Source organism: Pristis pectinata, chromosome 5 (genome assembly GCF_009764475.1).
Source record: "Pristis pectinata isolate sPriPec2 chromosome 5, sPriPec2.1.pri, whole genome shotgun sequence".
Classification (NCBI taxonomy): domain Eukaryota; kingdom Metazoa; phylum Chordata; class Chondrichthyes; order Rhinopristiformes; family Pristidae; genus Pristis; species Pristis pectinata.
The window spans coordinates 72,162,104-72,185,883 of NC_067409.1; the positions used below are offsets into that span (position 1 = coordinate 72,162,104).

A 23,780-nucleotide genomic window follows, 5' to 3' on the forward strand; every position below is an offset into this window, starting at 1 on the left:
TAGATGTAGAGAATTTCAGTTTCCCTGGTGTCAACTGGTTTTGCTTTAGTGCAAAAGGTCTGGAGGGAGTAAAATTATGAAAGTGCATCCTGAACATCCTTGTAGGCCAATACATAGATAGAACTACCAGCGGAGGGGCAGTATTGGATCTAATCTGAGGGAATACAGCCAGGTAGGTGGTTGAGGTGTCATTGAAGACAGTAACCATAACTAAGTTTCAAGGTAGTTAAGAATGGGCTAGAAATTAAGGTTCTGATTTGGGGGAAGGCTGGTTTCAGTATCAGAAAACGGTGTCTGACAAAAGTTTACTGTGTGCAACTACTTGCATGTGTCTACATGAAAAATTAAATAATGAAAGTTCAGGGCCAATGAGTTGCAATAAGGCTGTAAGGGGCAGTCTGTGGGACCAAAGAGGCAATCCACAGAGGACAGGGGTGAGGTCTTAAACTGTTATCCCAATTTTAAGTTCCCACTCCTGCCTGCTGCAAAATCACACAGCACCACGGATTAATTCTGTTAAAACGCATTTATTAGCAGTATGCTGCCAGGGAGAATTCTCCTCTGACTCTCACGCAGAGTCTTTATCAGAGGTCTCCACAATACAGAGGGGCAGGCACTAATTTATACAGTCCTTATCACACACTTAAACAATGTCGCTACACCACACTCATTGTTTAAGACAACCATCACACTCATTGTTTTAAGACCAACCTCACACTCATTGTTTTAAGACCAACCTCACACTCACTGTTTTAAGACAAACCTCACACTCATTGTTTAGGACAACCACCTGGTCTTGAGTCAGGGGCTTGCATGCGTGGTATTTTTTCATTAGTTATATGTACGGTCACAATTCCTTAACCCTTTACTTCCTCAAAACAAATACTTCTAAGATGTATTTATTAAGGGGAAGGACATTGTAGTTAGAGAATTTAGTGAGGGAGCCCAGGGAAATTATACATACTGTTAACACCAAAAAGGTATTAGATGTCTTAGGGTGCTTAGGATCTGAGGCAACATACCCCAGGCTGCTATGAGATACAAGGAAGGAGATATGCTGGGTCCCCGACAGAAATTTTTAAATCTTTGCAAGCCACAGATGAGGTACCAGATGAATGAAGGACAGCAAATGTGGTAACTTTTGAAGGGCAGCAGGGATAAGCCAGGTAACTACAGGTCATTGAGTCTTACATCAGTGGTAGGGCAGTTATTAGCAGAAATTCTGAGGGACAGGAATAATCTACATTTGGAAGGACATGGATTAATCAAATATAGCCACATGCTTTTCTTAGGGAGAGATCCTGTTTGATCAATTTGATCAAATTTTTGTAAGAGATAACAAAATGTATTGATGAGGGTAGCATGGTTGATATTGTCTATGTGGACTTCAGTAAGGCCTTTGACAAGGTCCCACATTGGAGACAAGAGTCCGAAAAGATGAGAGTCATGGGATCCAGGGAAAGTTTGCAAATTTGGTCCAAGACTGTCTGGGTAAGAGGAGGTAGAAGTTGATGGATGAGGGCTGTTTTTGTGACTGAAAGACTGTAATCAGTAGTGTATCTCAGGGATCAGTGCCAGGACCCTTACTCTGTTATATACATTAACAATCTGGATATGAAGGTAGGGGATATGATTAGTAACTTGACAAACGACACACAAAAATTGAGGTTGTTAATCATGAGGAGGATTGTCATAGGATAATATTGATCAGTTGGTAAAATGGGCAGAAAACAGCAGAGGAAATTTAATTCCTGAAAGTATGAGATGATGTACTTTGGGAGGACTAATAAGGTTAGGATGTACACAATGAATGGAAGTGCCCTGAAGAGTACTGAGGGAACAGAAAGATCTTGTACAAGTCTGAAACTCTTCAAAGGTGGCAGCACAGAGATGAGGTGGTGAACAAGGGCTTGGAATATGGGAGATTATGGTACAACTTTATTAAACATTGGTTAGGCCACAGCTAATGTACTATGTACATTTCTGACCACCACACAATAGGAAGGATGTGATTGCACTGAAGGGAATGCAAAGGAGATTCACCAGGATGTTGCCACAAGCAGAGACTGGAGAGATTAGGTTTGTTTTCCTTGTAATAGGGGAAGCTGAGGGAGGATCTTGCAGGGGAGCACAATTAATGAGAAGCATAGTTAGGGTAGATCGCAAGAAACCTTTATCCACAGCAGAGCTATCTCAAACTAGAGGGCACAGGTATTGGATGAGGGGCAAGTGATTTAAAGTTGATCTGAGGAAGAACTTTTTCACCTAGAACATGGTTAAAATCAGGAATGCCTGCCTCAGTGAGTGGCGGAGGCAACTACTCTCCCAATGTTTATGAAGAATACAGATGAGTACTTAAATCCCCAAGGTATAAAGGGCAACAGACCAAATGCTGGGATTAGTGAGGGTAGATACTTGATGGACTTAATGGACCAAAGGGTCTGTTTTGATGGCACAGTGGCACAGCTAATACAGCCACTGCCTCACAACACCAGAGACCCAGATTCAATCCTGACCTTGGATCCTGTCTGTGTGGAGTTTGGATGTTCTCTCTCTGAACACTGGGATGCTCTGATTTCCTTCCACATCTCAAAGATATGTGGGTTAGTAGGTTAATTGGCCACTGTAAATTGCCACTAGTGCATTGGTGAGTGGTGAAACTGGGGGAAATTGATGAGAATAAAACATGGGATTAACAGAGGATTAATATGAATGGGTGGTTGAAGGTTGGTGGGCTATATGATAATCAGCCATAAATTTTTCAGTTAGGATCACTAATGATGTTCAGTTTTTGGTTCAGTGTAGGATTATTAACTATAAAACATCATGTTTAGCTTCTGTCCATCAGAGTTTGATACCTGTAAAGTCAAAGTCAAAGTTGAATTTACTGCCACATGTACAAGTACATGTATGCACAGGCGCAATGAAAAACTTACTTGCAGCAGCATCACAGGCACATAGCATCATATAAGCAGTACTCATAAGAAAAACATAAAGTAAACATACATTACACAATTTTTACAAGAAAGAACACAATTAGAACAAAAAAAAGTCCAGTTTAGTGCAAAGTGATCAAAGTGGTCAGAGCGTTGCTAAACTGTAGTAACAAGGGTTTTTCCATTGGTTCAAGAACCAAATAGTTGAAGGGAAGTAGCTGAACTTGGTGGTGTGGGACTTCAGGCTTCTTTACCTGCTGCCCGATTGTAGTTGCGAAAAGATGGCATGGCCTAGATGATGGGGATCATTGATGATAGATGTTACTTCTTGAGCCGGTGCCTAATTACCCTCAAAACATAATTCCAATCAATAAGTTACAATACTCAGACTTCACATCAATCCCTCAAGTTTATGAGACTCAACAAATGATAGTAATTTATAGTTTGCAGGAATAGATCAAATAATTGACATATAACTGGGTGGCCTCAAGGGCTGGCATGAGCACTACAATACAATGATAATGAATTCATGACAGATTACAGAGACTCTGATTTCAATTTATCTGTAGTAGTGAGAACATGCTGGGGTTTGTTATGAATACTGCTCAAATTACAAACAGCAACCCGACAACCAACCTGACAAGCCAAGAGAAGAAAACAAAAGTCACTTAAGCAAACAGTGCACATTTTAACAGTTTTCTTTTATCAATAGTTATATGTCTGGCATCACAGTGCAGGGCTTTCTCAGTGAATCAATTGGTCATGGTGAATTATAGTCCATCTCAAACAGGTTGTCAGAGCATTAGTAAAATAAGCCTCAAGGGATACAGATTATTGCTAAAAAAAAATCCCCAGCATCTTTGCTCTTCATCACAAACCAGAAACATCTGTTTTTAGTGAAATTTGGAGGAGGACAGGTATGACGACAGGTATGGATTCAGGTATGAAACTGCCATTGTAAGATTGTGCACTATTTAGCAATACACTTCGATATTTTTAAAAACTTATGTCACTTTTCCCCACTCCACCTAGCAGCCACATCTCATGTGATGCATCTTCTCATACGAACCAGAAGACTCAGTGCTATACGGATATTTGGTTGTTTTCCAGTTTAGCCTCATGTACTTATTCGGCATCCTTGCAAGAACCATTGTGTAGAAAACAGAAAAAGAATTTTCCTTATCCTTTCCTCTCCTTGGGCAAGGCTAAATATAATAATGTGTGTGCACATGTGTGCATGTGTGTGTGCATATGAGAAAGTTGTCTAGTGCCAATAGAAAATGTGTGTACGAGAAATATGTGTGACAGCGTGAATGAGAGAATGTTTGAGGGTGTAAGTATGTGACTTTGCATAAAAGAAAATTAGTAGGTCAAGATTATGTGATACTGTGATATGAGCACAGCAGAAATGTGGAGGTTGTTTAAGGAATACTTGCATGGGGTTCTGGATAAATTTGTCCCATTGAGGCAGGGTAAGGATGGTAGAGCAAAGGAACCGTGGTTGACATGAGATGTAGAATATTTTGTTAAGAGAAAGAAAGAAGTTTACCTAAGGTTTAGAAAGCATGGATCAGACAGGGCTCTGGATAGTTAAAACATATCCAGGAGGGAGCTTAAGAATGGACTTAGGAGAGCTAGAAGGGGGCATGAGAAGTTCTTGGCGAGTAGGATCAAGGAAAACCCCAAGGTGTTCTACACGTATGTGAAGAATAAGAGGATAACTAGAGTGAGGGTAGGACTGATCAGGGATAAAAGAGGAGACATGTGCCTGGAGTCGAAAGAGGTAGGGGGAGTCCTTAATGAATACTTTGCTTCAGTATTCACCAGAGAGAGACCTTGACATTTGTGAGGATGGCATACAACAGATTGATATGGTAGGGCATGTCAATGTGAGGAAAGAGGATGTGCTGGAATTATTGAAAAACATTAGGATAAGTCACCGGGACCAGACGGGATATATCCAAGGTTATTACGGAAAGCGAGGGAGGAGATTCCTGCACCTTTGGTGACGATCTTTGCGGCCTCACTGACCACAGGAGTAGTGCCGGATGATTGAAGGGTGGCAAATGTTGTTCCTTTGTTTAAGAAAGGAAGAAGGGATAACCCTGGAAATTACAGACCAGTGAGGCTTTTTTAAAAATTTTACTTACAGCGTGGTGACAGGCCCTTCCGGCCCAACGAGTCCACACCACCCATTTTAAACCCAAATTAACCTACCCGTATGTCTTTGCAATGTGGGAGGAAACCGGAGCACCCAGAGGTAACCCACGCAGACACAGGAGAACGTACAAACTCCGTACAGACAGCGACAGGAATCGAACCCCGATCATTGGTGCTGTAATAGCGTTGCACTAACCGCTACGCTACCGTGCCGCCCTAACAGTGTACTTCAGTGTGGGCAAATTACCAGAGAAGATTCTTAGAGACAGGATTTATGGGCATTTAGAGAAGCATAGGCTGATTAGGGACAGTCAGCATGGCTTTGTGAGGGGCAGGTCATGCCTCATGAGCCTGATTGATTTCTTTGCAGATGTGACAAAGCACATTGATGAAGATAGAGCAGTGGATGTGGTGTACATGGATTTTAGTAAGGCGTTTGATAAGGTTTCTCATGGAAGGCTTATTTAGAAAGTCAGGAGGCACGGGATCTAGGGAACTTGGCTATGTGGATTCAGAACTGGCTTGCCCATAGAAGACAGAGGGTGGTGGTAGATGGAGCGTGTTCTGCCTGGAGGTCGGTGACCAGTGGTGTTCTGCAGGGATCCGTTCTAGGACCCCTACCCTTTGGGATTTTTATAAGTGACTTGGATGAGGATGTGGAAGGGTGGATTAGTAAGTTTGCTGACGATACAAAGGTTGGTGGTGTTGTGGATAGTGTAGAAGGTTGCTGTAGATTTCAACAGGACATTGATAGAATGCAGAGCTGGGCTGAGAAGTGGCAGATGGAGTTCAACCTGGATAAGTGTGAAGTGGTACACTGGGAAATCGAATTCGAAGGCAGAATACAAGGTTAATGGCAGGACTCTTAGCAGTGTGGAGGAGCAGAGGGATCTTGGGGTTCACATCCATAGATCCCTCAAGGTTGCCACACAGGTCAATAAGGTTGTTAAGAAGGCATATGGAGTGTTGGCCTTCATTAGTCAGGGTATTGAGTTCAAGAGCCGCGAGGTGATGTTGCAGCTCTATAGAACTCTGGTCAGACCACACTTGGAGTATTGTATTCAGTTCTGGTCGCCTCATTATAGAAAAGATGTGGAAGCTTTAGAGAGGGTGCAGAGGAGATTTACAGGATGTTGCCTGGATTGGAGAGCATGTCTTATGAGGATAGGTTGAGCGAGCTAGGGCTTTTCTCTTTGGAGAGGAGGAGGATGAGAGGTGACTTGATAGAGGTGTACAAGATGATAAGAGGCATATCTTGAGTGGACAGTGAGAAACATTTTCCCGGGGAAAAAATGGCTAACACGAGGGGACATAATTTTAAGGTGATTGGAGGAAGGTATAAGGGGGATGTCAGGGGTAAGAGGTTGTGGGGGCAGATACATTAGGGACATTTAAGAGGCTCTTAGATAGACACATGAATGATAGAAAAATAGGGGGCTATGTAGGAGGGAAGGGTTAGATAGATCTTAGAGCAGGATAAAATGTCGGCACAACATTGTGGGCTGAAGGGCCTGTTCTGTGCTGTGGTGTTCTATGTTCTATGATCTAGATGGCAAATCAATCAAGAGAGTGGAGTAACAGTAGCAATTACCCATGATCTTGTCAAATGGCAAGTTTGGGGGATCTAGTACCGTACTGCTACTCCTTATGATTCTCTATTCATATGTTCCCTATCTCTACTATATTATTGACTGAATTCATATTTTTCAGCAGATAAAGAGGCTATTTGGCCCATTAAGAATATGCTGACTCTCAGAGGATTTTCATCAGTCCTATTCCTTCATTTATTTCCCTGTAACCTTTTCTCTTTCACATACCTCAATTCTCCTTCTATCTACTTACACCAGAAGCAACCTCTATCCAAACCAATTATTGACCACATCACAAGGCTGCCTCCAATTCCAAGACATAAGACTTTCCTTTTAGTTTAAAACCTCTTACATTATTTGTTGACTTGTGCTGCTTATGAACATGGTCATATCCTTTCCTATTATTATCTTATGAGGTTGTGATCTGATCACCATGCAGTGAAGAGAACAGCAACATGGCTGAAAAGCTTCTGTAAAATCAAAATCACACATGGAAAGGTGGTTAAAAGAGATTGAAATACTCACAACAAAAGAAATGTTCAGTATCTTTAAAAAAGGGAAATTGTGAATGAAAACCACTGTGAAAACTAGAAACCAAAGGGGAAATAGAGAGCGACTCCAAACACAACTGGAGAAAAAGGACATCAATAACTCCAATGTTTAACACATTATTGAAATAGTTTTCATATAATTCTTTTGCATTTTCTTTCATTGCTTACACCACAAAGAGCTTCCATGCTGAAGTATCTGTGCACTATCAAAGTAAATATTCAGACTAGAGTGCTCTCCAACAACTTAATTTAAACAAAAACCCACAGGTGTCCACAACTGCAAATAGGACACCAGGTTATTGTGTAAGAATTCTATAAGCACTAGACAACTTATTTTGAAAGTCCCATTATCTCTCAACTCTGTGCCTTGGAACACAACTAGAATTAGGGAAAAAAAAATTCAAAATTTTGTGCTAGAAAACATTGTGCTGGAAAAAGCAAACACAACTCCATTTAGATGTCTCTAGTTCTTGATATATTTTCACTTTAAGATATCACCTCTGGGAAACTTATAGATAGCAGTCAAGAGAGTAAGCATTCAATTTCAAGCTAGTTAATGATACTATTTTGTGTCTGTTCATTCAGAGGAATACAAAGGTACCTAGGACTATTTCCAGTTTTCTCTAAAGAAATGTGTCTAGCCTTCGAACATAGAACAGCACAGCACATGGACAGGCCCTTCAGCCCATTATATCCGTGCCGATCATGATGCCAATTTTAACTAATCCCATCTGCCTGCACGTGGTCCGTATCCCTCCATTCCCTGCCTGTTTATGTGCCTGTCCAAATGCCTCTGAAACATTACTATTGTATCTACTTCCACCACTTCTCTTCGCATACCAGGCACATACCATTCTCTACGTAAAAAAACTTGCCTTGTAAATCTCCTTTAAACCATCTCCTTTAAATCACCTTAAAACTATGCCCTCTAGTATTTGACATTTCCACCCTGGGAAAAACACTCTGACTATCTACCCTATCTATGCCTCTCATAATTTTGTAAACTTCAATCAGGTCGCCCCCTCAGTCTCCAACATTCCAGAGAAAACAATCCACGTTTGTCCAACCTCTCCTTACAGCTAACTCATTTTCCTAAGTAGGAAACAGAAGATCTAAGTTTCTAACTTTCACTATGCAGTTGTAACGTTCCATATCACTTCAAACCCACGCAGTGGTACATCTACTTAACGTGTTAAGGACATTTGGAGTGGGAATCTTCCACTCACCAGCAAGATGCGCGAATCTACTGATTACCTGCTCTTAGAGCCCCAATTTCCCAGAGCAAATTCTGAGTATAGTCTGCCCTCAGGCTTAATAGTTGGCAAATGTACAAATTAGATTGAATTTAGATTGTGATTGTTGTTGAATTTGCAAAAATTCAAATAAAAAAATCTAAGAAGTGACTAAAACAATAAAAAAAATTGGTAGATTTTCTGTGTAGGTGTCGCACTTAAATCAGACTTTTTCCCATTTCTCTATGGATATCCTGAAATCCAGTGCTGAGCAGGATTAAGATAGTGACAGCATCTTCCACTGTACTGCTTACGTTGCTGGCATGGATTAAAATGGAGTAGTGTGAATTTCAGCAGACTTTCCACCTTAAGGTTGAGAAATCTAGTCATTGAGCAAGGTTAAACCTGGTGCAAGTACACTGCTCCCACTGAAATCAAAAAGGATAGGCTACTGAGATAATGGTAAGACCTTTTATTTGATTCAATTCATGCAGTTAGTTTAAATATATTTATTTGTTTTTGTGTATACCTGAGTATGTTAAATTGTTATAACAACTTTTAAAAAAAATCTTAATAGTCACCAGTCAGTTTTTAATATAAAGCATTCAACAATTCAAAAGAAAAATACCACAGACCCTGAAAGTCTGAAATAAAACTGTAATTGGTAGAAATACCAGCTGTCAATGCTGCCAGCAGCACTAGGAGAGACCCTGAGTTACAACAGGCGATGCCAACCTCTTAACACAATTATTGTGTTTTTTAAACTCACTAGTAATAATGTCCACATTTAATTTGTTATTTTCCCAGAAAATGCTAATTATAATAAGGTTGCAGTATTTTTAAATTAACACAAGGCCCCTGCCCAATAAAGGTTGGATTCAAAGTCCTCCATGTAATACATTTGCTTCTAATAATTTCTTTTTAGAAATTCTAAACCATTCTTTTTCTTTTCTTGTTTATCTGTTTTGATTACAATTCACCATATGTTGTCACTCCATTTCTTTCCCTGATCCTTAAATCTCACTAGTTAAGGCAACATTGTTGGTCTCATCATTCACCGAGGTCCTGGATGCACTGGCTTCACTATACTGTTGTAAGTAATAGAAGCAGAAGTAACCCACCAATCCATTGAAGCTACTTCACTGATCAACAAACTCATGGATGATTTTCCACATCAATGCCAATTTTCTGCAGTATCCCCAAATCCTTTAATATCCAACAATCTATTGAGTTTAATCTTCAATATACTCCACAGCCCTCTGTAGTACATAATTCCAAAGATTCACAACTCCCTCAGAGATTAAATTTCTTCAATGGGTGTTGCCTTGCTTGGAGTTGCAGCCCCAAGGTCTCAACTTCCCAAATATTCTTTCAGCATCCACCACACGAAGTATCGTAAGAATGCCAAACAAACTGCATCTGCTAAACATATGATACAAAAGTGGAAAAAAAGCTAGAAATATACCTTTTGTCAAAAAGGTCATCGATCTGAAATGTTAATTCTGTTTCTCTCTTCACAGATGTTGCCTGATCAGCTGAGCTTGTACAGCATTTCTGTTTTTATTCCCCTTAAAAATGTATATGTTTCTAATTTTAGAAAATATATTCAAATCTGTCCTCATAGGTCAATGTTCCTGCACCATCTCCTGTTCTTGGAATCAGTCTTGTAAGCCTCTGTTGCAGTCTCTGAAAGGCAATCATCTCCTTCCTTAAGTGAGAAGTCCAAAGCAACATACAGTACTGCAGGTCTCCAAGACCACACACAATGTCAAGTTATTATCTTCGGACTTATACTCCAATCCTGTTGCTATAAAGCCCAAATTACCATTTGCTTTCCCCAGTACTTGCTGTCCTTGCCTGATTATTTCTTCTCCTCTCGAGTAGTCCCTTGGGGTCAAGAATGACTTGATTTCACTGCATTTTTCTGGATTCTGAGGTGGCTGGTAAGCTTACATAGGATCTACAGACTTTGTCACAAGTGGGGTGGGAAATGCTAGGGGAAGAGGATTGCTGGTGGATGGTTGTTTGGGAAGTTCTGTGCTTCTTCTACGATATTTGCTTGGCCTCCCTGTTCTCAATGAGATTCAAGGAGCACAGTTCCTCCCTGGATGTTTCTTCTCCACTTCGAGCAGTCACAGACCAGAGATTCCCAAAAGTCACGGACCAGAGATTCCCAAAAGTCAACAATGAAGTAACATTTTTTCCAAGGGGGACTTGAGAACATCCTTGAATTGTTTCTGTTCTCCTAAAAACCTTGCAGCAAGGGAGCAGAGAGCAGACTGACTGCTTTGGGATTCTGGTATCAGGCATGAAGACGATATGGCCTGCCTATTAGTGTTGTCTCAACATAATTAGAACCTCAACACTGGATGTTGATCTGGAAAAGGAAGTTGTCCTTGGTTCACTCATCCCACCAGAGAATTTTGCAAAGACAGGATTAGTGGTACCTTTCTTGTGCTTCGAGGTGCCTGTTTTAGGTAGTTTACATCTTCAAAGCATACACAGAACCAGGTATCAGTGCTGATCAACCGTCCAGGAGCTTAGCCTTTATATTAAAAGTCAAGCACAGCACTAAGTTACTATTTACTTTCCTCAGTGTCTGCATGTTCACTTTAAGAGAACACCCAGTTTTCTTGAAATACCAAAATCTTTTAATGGCTTGACAATCATAATAACTGCAGATGCTGGAAATCTGAAATGAGAACAGAAAATCTGGAAAAAAAATTCAGCAGCTCAGGCAGCACCTATGGAAAGAGAAACAATTAACCTTTCAAGGTCAAAGATCGCTCATTGGGGTTCACCCATCTGATAAGGTTCTTCCAGCATTTTTGTTTTTAAAAAAACTGCTCTTCAATTTCCCTTCCAAAGAAGGTAACATGGTCATGTTTTCATCCACCCATTTAACCTCTCTGCATCCTTTTTCAGCCACTTTTGTGCATTTCCCACCTGTTTAAGAACATAAGGTATTGATATAGGTTGATAATGTTATTTAATGCCAACTTCTCCTTGCTCCCAGCTCAAATTTCTGGACTGAGATGAACTAATAAAATTATGTTTAATTTCTATTCTGCTACATAAACCTGCAGCAAATGTAGAATGGGTTTGTCTGAACTCATCATGAACTGAGCTTTATTGTAGCATATTTAAACAATATCATCTGTACTTCAAAATTGAAGTAGTACAGGAAATGTTTCACATGCCTATATTCTCATCTAATTAAAACTCTTAAAAGGATGGATTTTATACGGTGCATTTCATAACCTCAGGCGACAAAGCGACTGACAGCCAATGGAGGGCTTTCGAAAAATGACCATAGTTATGTGAAATTTGGCGAGGCATGTGTCTGGACACTGGAACATTTGCCTTATCAACATCAAATATTACCTTGCGAACTTTATGTCTTCTCAACTGCATTGGTGACAAACCAATTTAAGTATTTTTTTTGTTTTTAATCTCACAACACCTGCATTTGTAGTTCTTTTCTTTTTCTCAAAATCTGCATTGACTCACAAAAGTCCACACAAATGCATTTTCAAAATAGTAAATGATATACTTTCCTCTGCTGCACTCTTACGCCAACTCCCATCACCAACCAGATATTCAATATTACTTAAGGGAGCAAAGTGAGGCCTTCCATTTCACTGCTTGCCAGCTGTGCTTCTCTGTTCATTTAATTCAAGTACTTAGAAAATTGCAGGCTTGGAAGTGGCAATGAAGGAATATGTCAACCAGACATCAATGCACTCTGTACTACTCAATGTAACTGCACCGTGTAATGAATTGACCTGTATGATCAGTATGCAAGACAAGCTTTTCACTGTACCTTGGTACAAGTGACAATAATAAACCAAAACCAATATTCTTCTCTGAAAGTAGTTGCTTTCAGCATTTCCAATTTGCTAAGCTTGGACTATTCCAAAGACAAGTAACTATTTAGCAGAGGAGCTCTGAAGCTGAAGCCATATTTGCATGATCAAGCTGGAAACTGGTATGTAATCAAAGCACACAAAGGACAATAGAAGCTGTAAAATTCAGGTGACTGCACACAAGTTCAAGCACAGTTCCCCCAGAGCAATTTACTGTTTCTATAGATCAATACACTTTAGTTGATAGTTGTTCAACTTTTAATTTAACTTATGAGCATGATTTCTGGTTGGCTGGATTTTTACAATGGTGAAATTCTAACTGTTTTTAACAAAATAATTTCAAAATCTTGCTGTATCAGTATATAACAAACACCCAACTTTTAAGTTTATTTTATACAGTCTGGCATGTCAGTACCCTGACACCCAGCCTATCTAAACTTTCATAAAATTCAAATGGGCAGAAATACAGGCATAGTTGGTACAAAACTAGCCTTGATATCATTCTGACAGAAATCAACCACTCTTTTATGTGTCCTTCTTCCTTCAGGGAAACACAGAAAGTATTTCCAAATAGAGCAGTAGGCTCTTTCCCTGCATTAAAGTTCCATATGGCCCACAACTTCCATCAGCAAAACAGAGGGAATATGTAAGTAACCATTCCTGCCACTTGACCGAAAATGGTTAGTGGCAATGGAAGAGCGGACCAGGGAGATGCAAAGGGTATGATTGTTTGAGATGCTGAAGGATGACGGAATATAAATATGTATTTGGTGGTGGAATCTTGTTGGAGCCAGCAGAAATTGCAAATGATCCATTGAACATAGAGGCTGGTGGGGTGGAAAGCGAGAACCAGGAGCACGGTGAAAAAGAACCAGCTGGTAGCAAGAAATTGGAAACTGTCAAAGTGGCACAGAACATCTATAGAGTTATCATAGAAGATACATAGAACAGTGCAGCACAAGACAGGCCCTTCAGCCCACAATGTTGTGCCGACCTTTAAACCTCACCTTAGACTATCTAACCCCTTCCTCCCACATATCCCTCTATTTTAAATTCCTTCATATGCTTATCTAGTAATCTCTTGAATTTGACAAATGTACCTGCCTCCACCACTGCCCTAGGCAGCGCATTCCACACCCCAACCACTCTCTGGGTAAAAAAAACCTTCCTCTGATATCTCCCTTGATCTTCCCACCCATTACTTTAAAGCCATGCCCTCATATTGAGCATTGGTGCCCTATCTATTCCTCTCAATATTTTGTACACCTCTATCATGTCTCCTCTCATCCTTCTTCTCTCCAAAGAGTAAAGCTCTAGCTCCTTTAGTCTCTCCTCATAATGCATACTCTCTAAACCAGGCAGCATCCTGGTAATTCTCCTCTGCACCCTTTCCAATGCTTCCATATCCTTCCTGTAATGAGGTGACCAGAACTGGACACAGTACTCTAAGTGTGGTCTAACCAGAGTTTTATAGAGCTGCATCATTACCTTGCGGCTCAAATTCGATCCCTCGACTTATGACAGCTAACACCCCATAAGCTTTCTTAACTACCCTATCCACCTGTGAGGCAACTTTCAGGGATCCGTGGATATGGACCCCCAGATCCCTCTGCTCCTCCACACTACCAAGAATCCTGCTATTAACTTTGTACTCTGCCTTGGAGTTTGTCCTTCCAAAGTGTACCACCTCACACTTCTCCGGATTGAACTCCATCTGTCATTTCTCAGCCCAGCTCTGCTTCCTATCAATGTCCCTCTGCAATCTTCGACAATCCTCTACACTATCTACAACACCACTGACCTTTGTATCGTCTGCAAACTTGTCAACCCACCCTCCTACCCCCTCATCCAAGTCATTAATAAAAATCACAAAAAGCAGAGGTCCCAGAACCGATCCTTGTGGGACACCACTAGTCACAGCCCTCCAATCTGAATGTACTCCCTCCACCACAACCCTCTGCTTTCTACAGGCAAGCCAATTCTGAATCCACATGGCCAAGCTTCCCTGGATCCCATGCCCTCTGACCTTCTGAAGAAGCCTACCATGTGGAACCTTGTCAAATGCCTTACCAAAATCCATGTAGACCACATCTACTGCACCACCCTCATCAATCTGTCTGGTCACCTCCTCAAAGAACACTATCAGGCTTGTGAGACATGATCTGCCCTTCACAAAGCCATGCTGGCTATCCCTGATCAGACCATGATTCTCTAAATGCCCATAGATCCTATCTCTAAGAATCCTTTCCAACAGCTTGCCCACCATAGACATAAGGCTCACTGGTCTATAATTCCCTGGACTATCCCTACTACCTTTTTTTGAATATGGGGACAACATTTGCCACCCTCCAATCCTCCGGTACCATTCCCGTGGACAACGAGGACTCAAAAATCCTAGCCAAAGACTCAGCAATCTCTTCCCTCGCCTCACGGAGCAGCCTGGGGAATATTCCGTCAGGCCCCGGGGACTTATCTGTCCTAAGATTTTCTAACAGCTCCAACACATCCTCTCTCTTGACATCAACATGCTCTAGAGCATTAACCTTACCAACACTGTCCTCAGCGTCATCAAGGCCCCTCTCCTTGGTGAATACTGAAGTAGTATTCATTGAGGACCTCACCCACTTCCACAGCTTCCAGGCACATCTTCCTACCTTTATCCCTAATCGGTCCTACCTTTACTCCCATCATCCTTCTGCTCTTCATATAAGTGAAACATGCCTTGGGGTTTTCCTTAACCCTACTCGCCAAGGCCTTTTCATGTCCCTTTCTTGATCTCCTCAGCCCCTTCTTAAGTTCCTTCCTTGCTACCCTATATTCCTCAAGAGACCTATCTGATCCTTGCTGTCTAAACCTTATGTATGCTGCCTTCTTCCTCCTAACTAGATGTTCCACCTCTCGTCAATCATGGTTCCTTCACCCTGCCATTTCTTCTCTGCCTCACCGGGACAAATTTATCCCTAACATCCTGCAAGAGATCCCTGAACCCTGGGTGTCAAGGTTAGAGAGTCATAGAGTCTTACGGCATGGAAACAAGCCCTTTGGCCTGAGTCATTCATGCTGACCAAGATGCCTATCGACACTAATCCCATTTTCCTGCATTTGGCCCATATCCCTTTATTCCTTTCCTGTCCATTGACCTGTCAATGTTTTTTTAAATGCCATGATTGTACCTCCCTCTAACACCTTCTCTGGCAGTTTGTTCCACATACCCAGCCCCTTCTGTGGAAAAACATGCCCCTCAGTTCCCCTTTAGGTATTTCCCCTCTCACTTTAAACCTATGTCCTCTGGTTTTTGACTCCCCTACCCTTGGAAAAAGACTGTGACTATCTACCCTATCTATGCCCCTCATAATTTCGTAAACCTCTATAAGATCACCCCTCATTCTCCTGCACTCCAGTGAGAACAATCCCAGCCTATCTGGTCTCTCCTTGTAACTAAAGCCCTCCATTCCAGGCAACATCATGGTGAATCTCTTCTGCACTATTTCTAGCACTACCACATCCTTTCTACAGGGTAGTGAGCAGAAATGCACACAATATTCCAAGTGTGACTGAACCAATGACTTGTACAGCTGCAACATTATGTCCCAAGCAAGCTAAATGCCTTCCTCACTACCCTATCCATCTGTGTCACCATTTTCAGGGAGCTATGAACTTGCACACCAAGGTCCCTCTATATAATCAATGCTTCTAAGGTCCCTGCCATTTACTGCATATGTCAAGCCAGTATTAATGGACCCAAAATATATTACTTTACACCTGTCTGGATTAAATTCCATATGCAATTGCTCTGCCCTTCCCAGCTGATCTGTGTCCCTTTGTATCCTTAGGCAACCATTCTCACTACCTGCAACTCCACCAATCTTTGTGCCATCAGCAACATTACTTATCAGACCACAGACATTTCCATTCAAGTCATTTATGACGAATAACAAAAGTCCCAGCATTGATCCATGCAGTACACCACTGATTACAAACTTCCAGTCAGAGAAGCAACCCTCCACCTCTATCCTCTGCCTCCTATCACCATGCCAATTTTGGATCCAGTTTGTGTGTCTCCACCTTGAATCCCATGTGTTCTAGCTTTGTGAACCAGCTTGCCATGCAAGAACTTGTCAAAAGTCTTGCTAGGGTCCATGTATACCAAGTCTACCACCTTGCCTTCATCAATTTTCTTTGTAACCTCTTCAAAAAACTCAATCAGAATAGTGAGGCAAGGTGGTAGACCCCCTAAACAGTCCCTACTTTTCCAAAGTGATCATGAATCATATCCTTAATTTTTTCCAATAGTTTTCCTACTACTGACAAAATGCTCACTGGCCTTCTACCCCTTACCCCTAGTGCCCTTCTTGAATATGGAACATAGTTAGTACCTTCCAGATGATGCAAAAATCTCGATTGGAGTTCTGGCAATCTCCTCCCTTGTTTCCCATAACACTCTGGGATAGATTTCATCAGGCTCTGGGATTTGTCACCTTAATGTGCATTGATAGCTCTAACACTCCCTCTTTCTTGATAGACACATGTTCCAAACTGTCAACATACACCTCCCCTAACTCTCCAACCTCCCCATTCTTCTCCCTGATGCAAAGTACACCACACATATCCCCTGGCTTCACACAAAGACTTCCTGAGGAGATTTACTCTTTCCCTAGCTACCCTCTTGCTTCTAATACATTTATAAAGGGTTTGGAATTCTCTTTGATTCTGCTGGCCAGGGCTATTTCATGTCCCCTCTTTGCCCTCCTAACTGCTTTCTTAAGATATCACCTATATCCTCTATAAACCTCAAAGAACTCACTTGATAACAATTTCCTATACCTGACAGGTATATGGATAGGAAAGGAATCAAGGGATATGGGACAAATACAGTAAAATGGGATTAGTGTTGGTAAGCATGTCAGTCGGCATGGACAAATCCTTCCAAAGGGCTTGTTTCTTGTAAGTATCATGGTCCTATTGCTTAAAAGAAAATTGGAAAAGCGTGGGATAGTTTGGAGAAAATACAGCAAACCAGACACAGAGGCCTTACCAAATTAATTGTAGAACCTTCCTGTAACTTTCTTCTTCCCAGGCTGGGAGATGACCAAATTGACAGGTTAGCCATCTAGAAAACCAATGAATAATAACAAGTTGCAACTCGGAAACACACTTCTGCAGTCAGGAAATGAGCCATTGATTGGATTTGGAAAGAAGGAAGGCCAGCAATTACAAGGGTTTAGGATGTGGGGGAAAGCTACAAGATCAAGTGTTAGGATGGAGGGAGCTGGCAATGACAGAAATGGGTAGGGTATGGGAGGAGACTGCAGCCTTTTTCGAAGGGCCAGCATGAGCAACCCTGCTCTTCCTGACTCTCAAAATGAGTACGGCAAAGAGCACCTTTATGCGAGCTAGCAGCTTCCATCTCCCTTCGTTGTCAGGTTTCTCCAACCCTAAGCAACTTCTGCAACTGTTACATTTAAATTAGGTTCCCCACTGTACTGTGCGAGGCTCAAATGGCACTCAACCACTGTAAAAATTATAACAGGTGTAAACACAGTAACCATAGGATCATAACATTATCCTTTTCTCCTCTCATGACAGAAGAGATACAACCTGCTCATTCTTTCTTAACAGTATAATTTTGCATTTCTATTTCTTTTAAAATGCAACATCCTCTTCTGTACCTGAAGATGTTCTGTATAACACTGCAACCACTATAGTAAAGTGCACAGACACAAGAACAGCATTATTTCTCTATTCAATTGTATTCCTCTAGAAATAAATCCTTGAGCTTGATTTGTCTTTTTTATGGCTTCATTAACCTCTGTCACTACTTTTAGTGATTTGTGGGACTGTACTCCAAGATAGCTTTGATCTTCAATCTTATTTACTATGAAATGCACTACTTTCTTATTTCCTTACCAAAATGTTGTATCTCACAGTTAACTGCATTGAAATTCATTTTGTCAATTCTTTACTCATTCTACAAGTTCAATAAATTTGATGCAATCCTCCTCAATGCAAACTATTCCAACCTCATGTAATATATAAAATTATGGCTTTGATTCCATTGTGTAAATTGTTAACATAAGTTGTGAGCACTAACCTATAAGGCCCCTGCTTTCCACCTAATAGCACTCTGAATAGCTAGAATAGCTTACCACTCAGTTTCCTGAATACTGTGACCCGATTTGTTCACCTACTATTTAGTGCATCATCAGACGTCTTTTGGAAATTAGGGTAAATTACATCTAATGTAATAACCTTATTTTGTCTCTTTGGCCTCAATAAATACAATGACTAAAACTGAACCAGCCACATGAATAACATGGCTTGAAGAGGAGGTCAGAGGCTGGACAGCCTGTGGGGAGGGATTCAACTCCTGACTGACAAAAGCCTTTCCATCATCCACAAGGTACCAAGTCAGCAGTGCAGTGGAATACAAAAAGCAAAACAATGCACATACTGGAAATGGTGGGTGGGGGGTGTGGAGGGGGAGAAGAAGAGATATCTGGAAACATCCAGTAGGCCAGGCAGCATCTGTGATGAATTCTTACGAAAGATCATACCCTCAAATCAGTTACCCTATTTGCCCAAAGCAGTTCCAGCAACACTCAAGATCCTCAACATCTTTCACAATAAACCAACCTATTTGATTTGCATCCAATCTTCCACTCTAAACATCTAATATTTCCAGCAACAACTGAATACGCACCACAGAAACTCCCAAATTTTTAATCCCTGCCACTTAAAGACTGGAATAGCAGGTATACAAAACATCATTGCCTGAAAACCTCCAGCATATTGCAACTACCCTGACTTGGAAAGAGATTCCCACTCATTCATTGATGCTAAATTAAATTCTGGAACTCCCCTCACCCCACACCACTTTGGAAATATCTTCACCACACAGACTGCTGTTATTATAGATGATAACTTGCCATCAGCTTCTCAAAGCATTTAGCACCTGCACTTAAATGCTACCCTTGACAATGAGGAAACATTCTCCTCATAAATCATAAAATTAAAGGTTAGTGACTTTGCATTATTAAATATGTGGTCCCAGATGTTTTTTCTCCTCTTCTACAGGTTATTTTACTCTCGTGTAAAACTTACAAAAATACATCTTTAACAATGACATCCCAAACACATGACATCCAACACCTAGTACAATAGACAGGAAAATAAGAGCATCACACTCTGTAATGTATCATTCTGACTGGGAGAGCTTATCATCTTTTCTTTATCATCACTGGGTCATAATCCTGGAACCGCCGAATCAACAGCACTGTGAGCACCTTTGCGTGCGCTGCAGTGGAACAAGAAGTGATTTATCAACACCCACTCAAAGGCAGTTAGGGATGGGCATGCCAACAACACCCATATTCCAAATATGAATTTAGAAAAAAACTCTTGCCTTGCAGATGTACTGGGCAGAGATTGCCCTGGTTTGGTTTTGATTTAATGCTAGATCATTGTTCATACATTTGCTATTTCTCATTGACTTTGATGGCTTCCAAAATGCAACAACTTGGCAATGTTATAGAATGGACACCGATTCATTCTCTGAAAGCTCCATAAAAGAAAGGTATCTGGAAAAAAAATGGTTTTGGATTCTTCTTCAGTAAGAGGGTAACAATTACCATGAATGCAGCTGAACTTGAAAAGATGGCATTTTGTTTCTGTTGAGTAGCTGGCAGCAATTCGATAGTACTCAATGGGTTGCTTGGCCACTTCAAGGAACAATTAAGACTCAAGATGATATGGACTAGGGTCACATTTAGACCAAACTGTGAAAGGCCTGTAAATTTCCTTACCTAGTACGACATTAATAACAATCTTCAACTTCAAGGTGTCACGAACCAGCAACAAAAGAAACACTCTGAGTCATGATTCAGTGTAAACAACTATTTAATTAATAACTACTTATAATAATACGTAAAATAAAAGTAAAAATGTTAATAGGTTAGAATTCAAAAATGTTAAACCTTGAACATTAACCCCAAAAGCTAAACTCTTTGTGTGTGCGTGGCAAAGTCCCAAACTCCAAATTCAGGAATGGGTCTTAAAGTTCAGTTCCGCAAGCCATAAGGTGAAACATGAGCAAGGGCTTCTTCAACAACCACCGTTGTCTGAAGGTAAGACGTAGATGTAGAGAAACATAGAGAGAGTAATTACGAAGACCAAATGTTCCACGATGGAACCCAAACGACACTTCAGTGTTTACTCGGTAGTGACTTCCTCACCCCGAAAAGCATCCGAATCGTGGTCGTCCACAAACAAATACCTGTTTCCTTCTACAGGTCAGCAACAAAGTGAACTCCACCGGATTACTTCCAATTTCCATACATGGATTTCTGTAGCAGACACAGTTATTGTTTCTCATCCATCGATAGAGAACACTAGCAGGCTGGTGTCTCTCTCCCTTCTTCTAACCTCTTCAACAATGTCATTACGTCCTTTATCTTCTATTGACGTAAGCACGCCCCACACACACACACTCTATCTTAAAGGGACTTTCACCGAGTCCGTAACAAAGGCAATTTTGCCGATACAAGTTTTCTTCTTCCTCCACACTATCCCCGAGCCACCCCACTACTCCATCCAAATTTTCTTCTAACTAATTTAAATCCTAATGATAGTAGTGCTTGATCTGGTTACTCAATTGTTAGTTTCATCCCCTGGATTATTGATCCTGCAGCACAGCCAATGCACAATAATAAATATTTCTGCATATAAATAATGTTTTCTTTAATAATAATTTTCTTCAATAATAATAATTTTATTCATTCAAAATAAATAATATTTCAAAGCACAGAATGTCTGGTTTGCCATTAATTGATACATTCCCAGTTAATATATTTAAGTTTTGATTGCTCTTCACTTCATTTATAAATGCAAGTCACTCAATTCTTTATCATTTTCATTTCTTATGGAAAAATTATTTAAAATAATTTTTATTCTATCTGCCAAAATCCATCATACTGCATAATATTAGGCCTGAAGCTGGTGCATTTACTGATTTAAGATTGCTCTAAGACTTAAAAACCTCTTTTCAATGTTATTATTATACTTGAAATAAACACAGAAGAGTCAACTACTTACAAACTGACTCTGCTATTTTAATGAAAAATTAAAACTTAAAATGCGACTTGGTGCTTGCAACAATATCATGACAGCTGCCTGTCTGAAACTAAATGCAAAGAGCTGCCCTAACAAATGGCAAATGTTGTTGATAAAAATTAATCAAAAATGTTTGGTGAAATTAGTCTTTGTCCTGAAAGTTCATATCTTACAGAAGATTTTTTAGTAGTACATAAAAATGCAGTACAAATATATAGCCTGCAGCACCAAGAGTGAATCAGTGGCATATGCACATTACATGCCACATAAATTTTGTACTTGATGTGATACATTTGACATGCAGAGTACTTATACAGTCTCTTTAAACTTACATCCATAACACCTTTGTTGCCATAAAGTCATCCAGCATGGAAAATGGCTATTTGGCCTACCATGTCCACACTGATTACTGGGCATCCATCCATAATAAACCTATCTTCCACCACTTAGACCATAGCCTTCAATGCCCAGCTGACTCAAGTGCTCATCTAACATTTCTTAAACTCTTAGTGATTTTTCAGCTCCCAACAAGCTGATTTTCATCATGGTCATCCAATCCCTCTACATCTCCACCCCATACCCATATAGTTCAAGGGCTCTTCATTTCTTCCCATTGCAATCCCATGCCCCCATAGCATTTCACAGCACATGGGCATTCAAAATCAAATTCAACAATTCCAGATAACCAACCATTCCAGCCTGTGTCTGACTGTCAGTTCTGATATAAGGTTGATGCAGCTTTTCTGTCTCAGATGCTGCCTGAGCTACTGAACATTTCCAGTATTTGCTTTAATTTCAGATTTCCAGCAACCACTGTTTTCTGCATCTCGCAATTCCAGCATCATTTTTTTTGTTACTCTATTCCCTCTGTCTTATTCATCTCCTGATATTTATCTTTCCAGTCAGACCAACCTCTCTTCAGACATCTCTTCACCAACCTCAAATGAAAATTAAAAAAAAACTGTAGATGCTGGAAACCCCAACCCTAACAAATATTAACTCTGTTTCTCTCTCCAAAGCTGCCTCACTTACTTACTATTTCCAGCATTTTCTGTTCTTAGTTCAGATTTCCAGCATCTGCAACATTTTTTGCTTTTTGAAACTGTCAAATTCCTACTGAGTTGCAAAAAATTCTGCATTTGCACAATAAATTAGGGACTTTTATTTAATCACAGAATGAGTTCTGCACATCCTATCCACATCAGCTCTTCATTAATGCCTCCCACTGCCCTTTCTCCCAAGGTTTGCAAGTTTTTCCTCACCATATATTCATCCCCTTCCCTCTTGAAAGCCCAAATGGAACCCACCTTCACCACATCTGTTGGAAGTGTATTCCAGATTCCAACTACATAAAAATGTTTTCCTCATGTTAGTCTCAATTCCCTTTCCCTTCAGTTTATACTTGTGACCTCTAGTCCTTCACCCCTCTATCAAAGGGAACAGCCTGCCACAATCCAATCTGGCCAGACCTCCTCTTCATTTTATATAGTTTTATCAAATTTTCCCTCAGCCTTCTCTAAAGAACTAACTTCGCCGATCTATCCTTTTAACTACAGTATTGGTATTGGTTTATTATTGTCACTTGTACCGAGGTACAGTGAAAAACTTGTCTTGCAAACCAATCATACAGGTCAATTCATTACACAGTGCAGTTACATTGAGTTAGTACAAAGTGCGTTGAGGTAGTATAGGTAAAAACAATAACAGTACAGAGTAAAGTGTCACAGCTACAGAGAAAGTGCAGTGCAATAAGATGCAAGGTCACAACAAGGTAGATCATGAGGTCATAGTCCATCTCATTGTATAAAGGAACTGTTCAATAATCTTATCACAGTGGGGTAGAAGCTGTCCTTAAGTCTGGTGGTATGTGACCTCAGGTTCCTGTATCTTCTACCTGATGGAAGAGGAGAGAAGAGAGAATGTCCTGGGTGGGTGGGGTCTTTGATTATGCTGGCTGCTTCACCAAGACAACGAGAGGTAAAGACAGAGTCCAAGGAGGGGAGGCTGGTGTCCACGATGCACTGGGCTGTGTCCACAACTCTCTGCAGTTTCTGACAGTCCTGGGCAGAGCAGTTGCCATACCAAGCCGTGATACATCCAGATAGGATGCTTTCTATGGTGCTTCGGTAAAAGTTGGTGAGAGTCAAAGGGGACAAACCAAATTTCTTTAGCCTCCTGAGGAAGTAGAGACGCTGGTGAGCTTTCTTGGCCGTGGCTTCTACATGATTTGACCAGGATAGGCTGTTGGTGATGTTCACTCCCAGGAACTTGAAGCTCTCAACCCTCTTGACCTCAGCACCATTGATGTAGACAGGTGCATGTACACCACCCTCTTTCC

At 40.7% G+C, this 23,780-nt stretch overlaps 1 protein-coding gene across 4 annotated transcripts in view; it reads right to left on the bottom strand.

The window, feature by feature from the left end:
* The window catches only part of fars2 (phenylalanyl-tRNA synthetase 2, mitochondrial), a 347,392-nt gene that overhangs the window by 259,682 nt on the left and 63,930 nt on the right, over window positions 1-23,780 (bottom strand). The window contains exon 3 of one of the 4 annotated variants that reach the window (XM_052016403.1): window positions 17,370-17,444. The exons of the other annotated variants lie outside the window; for them this stretch is intronic. The gene's annotated coding sequence lies outside the window, so the exon portion shown is untranslated. The remainder of the gene's footprint in view (window positions 1-17,369; window positions 17,445-23,780) is intronic. 4 annotated transcript variants of the gene reach the window in all.